This window comes from Balaenoptera ricei, chromosome 18 (genome assembly GCF_028023285.1).
Source record: "Balaenoptera ricei isolate mBalRic1 chromosome 18, mBalRic1.hap2, whole genome shotgun sequence".
In the NCBI taxonomy this organism is placed as follows: domain Eukaryota; kingdom Metazoa; phylum Chordata; class Mammalia; order Artiodactyla; family Balaenopteridae; genus Balaenoptera; species Balaenoptera ricei.
The window spans coordinates 41,430,009-41,437,051 of record NC_082656.1 but is presented as its reverse complement, the minus strand read 5'-3'; the positions used below and the strand labels follow the sequence as shown (position 1 = coordinate 41,437,051).

Here is a 7,043-nt window from a genome sequence, read left to right as displayed (position 1 = left end):
ACGTCCTTAAGAAAGATATTCCTGGGTTGTAAAACTGGCTTTTAAAAAATTTATGGGACTTCCCTGGTGGTCCAGTAGTAAAGAATCCACCTTACAATGCAGGGGACATGGGTTCAATCCTTGGTCAGGTAACTAAGATCCCACATGCCACAGGGCAACTAAGCCAGCATACCACAACTACTGAGCTCATGCACCTCAACCAGAGAACCTGTGTGCCACAAACTACAGATCCCACATGCTCTGGAACCCATGCACCACAACTACAGAGCCCACGTGCCATGGAACCTTTGCACCACAACTAGAGAAGAGAAAACCCACACGCCACAACTAGAGAGAACTCTGCAAGCCACAACGAAGAGCCCAAGCGGTGCAATGAAAGAGCCTTCATGCCTCAACGAAGATCCTGTCTGCCACAACTAAGACCCAACACAGTCAAAAATAAATAATAAAATAAATAAATAAATAATAAAATAAAATCTTTAAAAAAATAAAATTAAAAATTAAAACTTTACACCTCAAAGTGGCAGAGAAAAAACTTAAGAATTTTCTAAAGTAAATGCTCTATGAAAAGGGAGGTTAGGGGCTTAGAGTACAGAAGGAGACTCTTTAAAGTTTAGTCAAGCTGAGGAAAATGTTAAGGTCATATTGGTTAATAGACATCAACCACTTATGACAACTTAACTAGAGTCCATGAAATTCATACAAGTTTGTATACAAATTTTAAAAAATTCCAAAAGGATATTTAAATTCTCAGTTCTACCTTGTTCTTATCAAGTACATTTTATTTTCTTTCAAACTCAGAGAATTTGAAATGATACCTTTTAATACAATATAAATGTTTTATCACTAATATGGATTTGACTGTATTTCACATTATGAAAAATTTAAATCAAAAAGGAGAAAGTATGATGTTTAATGTTGAAATTTATTCTATGGATGATTGAAATTAATAAAAAAAATTTGTCTAATGAATTGTGAATAATGAGTTTTATTTAAATGTCTAATTTGTTTAGGCACATGCATTGCCTAGTTATCCTATTATTATGCAAAATTACAAATGAAAAAAGTTGAATTGGTCAAGTTAAGAAGGTCATTGAAGTAATTAAGACTGGTGAAGAATATTATACTAAACTGAGGATAGTAATAATGTAAAATGTACCTGTTCCCTTATATTCAGATTTATGTTCCCATTGAAAGTTAATTGTTTAAGACCTCAGAAAATAGTTTAAACACACACACACACACACACACACACGTTTATATATGGGCAAAGTGGGTCATTACTAAGATGACCTAAGACATTTTAATAAGTAATGAAATAATTTGGGGTTTAACCCTTTTTATGAAGATCAATGGCTTATTATTAAGCAGAATTTAAAACAAAATGAAAATGTGAATGTGTGATAACTATTAGTATAAAACAGATACTTAGTGTAAAGCATCATCAAAAATAATTCATTCAAAAATATTGACATTAATCATCCTAATGTTTCTTTTTAGCTTAACTAATGTAACCATACGTTATATTAGTTTATAGGGAAAAACCTATAAAGAATGTGCTAAGATAGGGTGTAGAGAGGAAATGGCTGAAGAGTAGGAGATAAGAGAAATGAAGAGAATATATGATTACTGATCATTAAATTTACTTCATTTTGCATCTTAGGGATTTGAGTAAACATTTCCAGAGTATAAGTACAAATTACTTAATATCTCATAAAAATGTTGATATGAATTTCTCAGTTACTGCATGCTTTGAATTATATTTCTAGTTCAATTGAAATTGACCTTCAAATATTTACAAACTGATCATAGACAGTTTTTCTTCCACTACAAATACAGGTACATGTGAATCCAGAGTAGATTATTGATATTGATGGAGTAGTGTCAGAGAAATCACTTTTTCTTATTTCCCCAAGGTATACTCTCAAATAACCCAACGTTCTTTAGAAGTCTTTTCCATGCTTTGAAAACAGTGAAAGTGATTTTGTCTGTTAAGCACAACCACACATCTGAGAAACTAAACCCACCAACGAAATTTTCTTGTTACATAAACTTGAAGTTGAATTTTTAATAAAAAATTAAGTTGTCAGTTTGGCTGTCTACCTATATTGGGTAACATGAGCATTTTCTACCTTCTAGGTGTATCAGGTAGGTAAATGTATCAAAGTTTTTCTTCTTTTTTCTTTCCTAAAGGAATTTTATCTGTCTTTCTCTCATATTTTTTTCCAGTTTTACACTCAATTCCATCATGTCAATGATATGATTTGTTCAACATATCTTTATTGATTCTGTTATATACAACAGAGTATCACTAAAGAAATAAACTTGCATAAAACAAGATCCTTCTCATTGAAATCTTTCAGACTAGAATGGCAGATAACTATGAGACAGTGTGAGGAGTACATCCAGGTTGGAAGCTTATTTAATTTTGTGGGGGGGGGGGAGCTTTTTAAGAAAAATATTACAGTGTACAAGTAAAAAACCATGTACAGACACTTCAAAGGGACCAATGCAAGTGAAGGGACTCTGAGTCTTAAGTTCCATTTAGGTTATGGTAAATCCACTGCTGATACAGAGCATTATAATGGTGATATACTCAAACTGCTATCGGAATACTATTGATCAGATTACTTTCTCGTGTACAATTACCATGTCATTAAATATTAGAGAAAGAAGTTTATTACTTCTGCCACCTCTGAAAGTCAATTGAGGGTTCATGGAAGTAAAATCTAGTTAAGATTGGCAAATGAGAAGTAGATCATCAGATAGAATAGGTGGGAAGGAAAACCTTTCAGACACAGAGAGATGTGCAAAGGACAAAAAGAAATGAGTGTGCACCTTTTAAAGAAAATGCAACTATGTACAGCATAGCAGTGTCATAAATGAATAAGGAAAAATGTATGGGAATTCCCTGGCTGTCCTGTGGTTAGGACTCAGCACTTTCACTGCAGAGGGCCCAGATTCGATCCCTGGTTGGGGAGTTAAGATTGCACAAGCCGCACGGTAAAAAAAGAAATAAAGAAAAAATATATAGGCTGGATATTAGATTGTTGTCAGAGAAGGTCTTGGTTCTTGTTTGCCATGCTAAGTACAGCTGCTTTAAATTTTAAACCAGTGAAATGTTTGTTTAACAAGGAAGCCATAGCTCCTTTTGTTTTTTAAACAGGTTTAATTAAAATTATGTCACTCATCATAGTTTTTGAGTAAAAAATTGTATTTCATGCTAGTACAGATACAAATCATTTATTGTTCATATATTGTTAATATTTATGATAGAATATAAGAAAAATAAAAACTACCATTTAACATTCACATTTATATATTCAATATAAAACATATAGAGAATATTATTTGTTAAGTGACTAGATATCATTAAATCACTACGAAAATAATTATCAGGCCCTGGCAGACAAATATGCTTTCACATGCTATATAAAATTAAGCATCAAAACAAGATAAAAATAACTTTAAGGGTCTGATAAAATAGGCTAAAGCAAGGACATTGAAAGTTAATGCTTTCCTTTCTACCTAAACTTGCCTTATTCAATTTCACAGATTTTATAAAATGTAATAATTCTTAAAAACCTATAGAGGGCAAAGAGAGACAAGATCTTCTAAATGGCCTAAATATGATTGTGAATCACCTAGATGACTCCAAATATTATTTAGGATGTTTTTGTTGAAGGTAACCAAAACCCAACACAAAGTGGTTTAAATTATAAGTAGAGTTGTGACAAATCATGGCTTTTACTCTATTGGTGATTCTGATTGTCAATGATCATTTGTTAATATGTAAATGTAGTGGTTTCAACAGTTGTTGTTCTCACACATGCCTCCAGAAAAAGCCCATCAGTTCCAGCATTTCCAACAAGAATGAGCAAATAATTTTTGTATGTTCAGTACTTAATCAATGCCTGTCCAGTGGGATACAAAGCACTGGTTCATTTCAGTGTACCCTGCCATCTCTCCCGCACTAGGGATGTGGTCAGTGTTCTCCAGTGTACACAGGATATGTGGGAAATGGGGATTCCTGAACCAAAATTTGAACTCTGTTAGGACAATGGCAAAGGGAAATGAATTATTGCAACTGCATAAAATGGAATGTCATTGTTTTATCTCAAGTACTCACAATTTATCTCCTGAAATTTTGTGATGACTCCTAATTGTACATCTTTTTAATGTATTTTGTCAACAATCTCCAAACCATATCTATAATGTGATCTTTATAGCACAAGTCTGACTTATATTAAGGTTTTAAAAAATACCCTAGAACCACAGCAAAAATTATAGGTTCCATGAAACGGGCATCTCAAGTTTTTCATATTTCTCATGACTTACACATGTGCCCCCTGTTCTCTTACACTACACCTCAGAATTAACATTCCAGAATTACTAACTGTATGCATTTTTACATTTCTGTTCAGTGTATTTGCATGCCTTTGCTATAATGTCTGTGATCATTATTTCACCTAGACCTGAACTTTTAATTCTCCCCTAATAATCACAACTAGCTCAGATGAGTCCTTGTTCTGGAACACTTCCCAAATGCCAAAGGTCAGAGTGCCATTAGACTTCTTACACCTATAGTACTCATGCAACTCAGAACATTATTCTAAAAGTGTTATTTTTGTGTTTTCACATGAGGAGCTTTATGGAAGAACCAGTTCATTGCTGTGAGTGCAGCTCCTGCATAGCTGCATCTAATAAATACTTGCAAAATGAAACCATGGAGCTTCTGTGCAGGCTATAAGGAAACACTGGGCAGCAGGCAGCACTGAAGCTCGGCGGACCCCCCGCCACTGCCCCCTGAACTTCCTGAGGTCTAACCCGCAGGGATACTGGTTGCTCTATGCCGGCTTCAACCAGGACCATGGACTCTTTGCATGTGGGATCAAAAATGGATTCCAATTCTATAACGCCAATTCACCAAAAGAAAAAGAACAAGAATTTCTAGAAGGAAGAGTTGGCTATGTTGAAGTATTATTTTGCTGCCACTACTTAGCTTTAGTTGATGGTGGGGGAAAAAACCCTCCCAACAAAGTGATGATCTGAGATGACCTGGAAAAGAAAACTGTTATTGTCATAGGATTTTCTACAGAAGTCAAAGCTGAGTTAGAATTGTGCTTGTTTTGTACTCTGATTAAGGTGTTTACATTTACATGCAATTCCCATCAATTGCAGGTCTTTGAAACTTTCTATAACCCTAAAGATCTCCTGTGTCTGTCCAATAGTAATAACTACCCCCTTTGCCTTCCCAGGCAGGCACACAGGCCACAGGCTTACTCACGGACCTGGCCAGCACCAAGAAGTCGTCATTGGGCATTCCGGCCCACAAGGGCGTCCTGAGCTGCATTGCTCTCAACCACCAGGGAACAAGAATTTGAACGCATATGCAAAGAGGACCCTTCTAAGAATACTTGATATTTCAGGGCATTTAATCCAGGAACTACGAAGAGGATTTCAAGCAGCTAATATTTGTTGCATTAACTTCAATCAAGATGCTTTCCTCATCTGTGAGCCTGAAAACCATGGCACATTGCATACTTTGCTGCCAAAGTTTTAAAGAAGGAATAAACAGTCTAGTTTGGCGTCAGTGAATTTCCTTCCGAAATACTTCAGTTCCAAGTGCAGTTCTTAATAGTATCAGGTTCCCTCAGACTCTTCATACATTTGTGCCTTTGGAACAGAGCCAAATGCTGTCATTGTGATTTGTGCAGAGACAGCTACTACAAATTCCTGTTTAACCCAAGGGGGAGTGCAAGCGGGACGTCTATGCACAGTTTTTAGAAATGACCTACGACAGGCTGTGACTATTCACTGGGCATAAAATCAATACCCACGGCAGATTGCCACTGAGAGCGCTGAATGGGCCTCTCAAATTCCTGGGGCTGGTGCCTGCGCTCTGGGGCCTCTTAAGTAAGGTGTTGGAGGGATTGCCCGGGAACTCTGGTCTCAAAGCCTATGTGGCTGTCTGTTTTTCCTAAGCTAGGCTTTCCATCTCCAGTATTAAGGAAACAATCCTCATCAGGGCACTGTGGACACTCCAGGGGCTCCAAGCATCTCGTGCCTGACTGCTGGCTTGTTACCTTTAGATCAGCTGTGACATTCATTTCAGTGGTACCACCAGATCCTAGCACTTGCATTTGGGGCTCCGTACAACCTTAGGGGTCTCTTGAGAAAAGGAGAGACAAATTGAATTTTGTCTTTGGTGACAGATTCTATCATTTTTACTGAGTTTTTGATGGGGAAATAAACAAAGAGTAAATGTTAGATCTGGTAACATCTGGTAAACATTATTACCAGATTTAAGTGGGAAATCCTCCCATCTGAACATGAAGGAAAAAGACACTGCCAAGTTTGAGATGCCAGGCATTTTCCCGGAGAGTCCCTCGTCTCTCCTCCGTGCCTGCTGTAATCCATAGTGTAGTTGTGTCTCGATTTTGGGAGTTCCCGTCTTTGTGTTGGAGCTGTTAGAATTAAGGCAAACGCCAGGCCAACCCTGTGAGCAACGCTTGTGTATCTCCTGTGATCTCCTGATGAAACTGCGGGGGGCGGAAGGGGGTGTTAAAAGAGAGTTTCTGTTACCCGTAGAGAACAGAGGAATGCATAGAATGAGTCATAGAAGAAAGTGTCACTCAATTTAGAGGTTATGAAGAGAAACTTTGGACATCTTAACAAAGCAGTGCCCAATTTCTGTTGTCATGGAGCAGGATGCCTTAACCTGCCATTTACACCGCCCTTTCTCACAATTTTCTTATCTCCCCAACGTTTATAAGAATAGCTGCACATTAACATTCTGGGAATGAGAGGAACATAACATTTTTTTTTAACATTTGGTAACTAAAATAGGTTACGGGCTCTATATCCTTAGTATTACTTGAGGTATATACTTAATTTTCTTAAATTCCTTTTAAACTTAATTTTATGGTTTTGGTTTCAGGTTGCAAATATTTAAACTCTACAGCAACAAGTTCTCAGTTTTGCCAGTTCCTTTACTCTCGTGTAATCAACTAACTTTGTATGTGGCTTTCCATGTAAAGTAT

The 7,043-nt window shown here is 36.6% G+C and overlaps 1 pseudogene; it reads left to right on the top strand.

The window, feature by feature from the left end:
* The first annotated feature begins 2,382 nt into the window (after positions 1-2,382).
* Positions 2,383-5,810, top strand: LOC132352424 (WD repeat domain phosphoinositide-interacting protein 3-like; annotated as a pseudogene).
* The last annotated feature ends 1,233 nt before the right edge of the window (positions 5,811-7,043 follow it).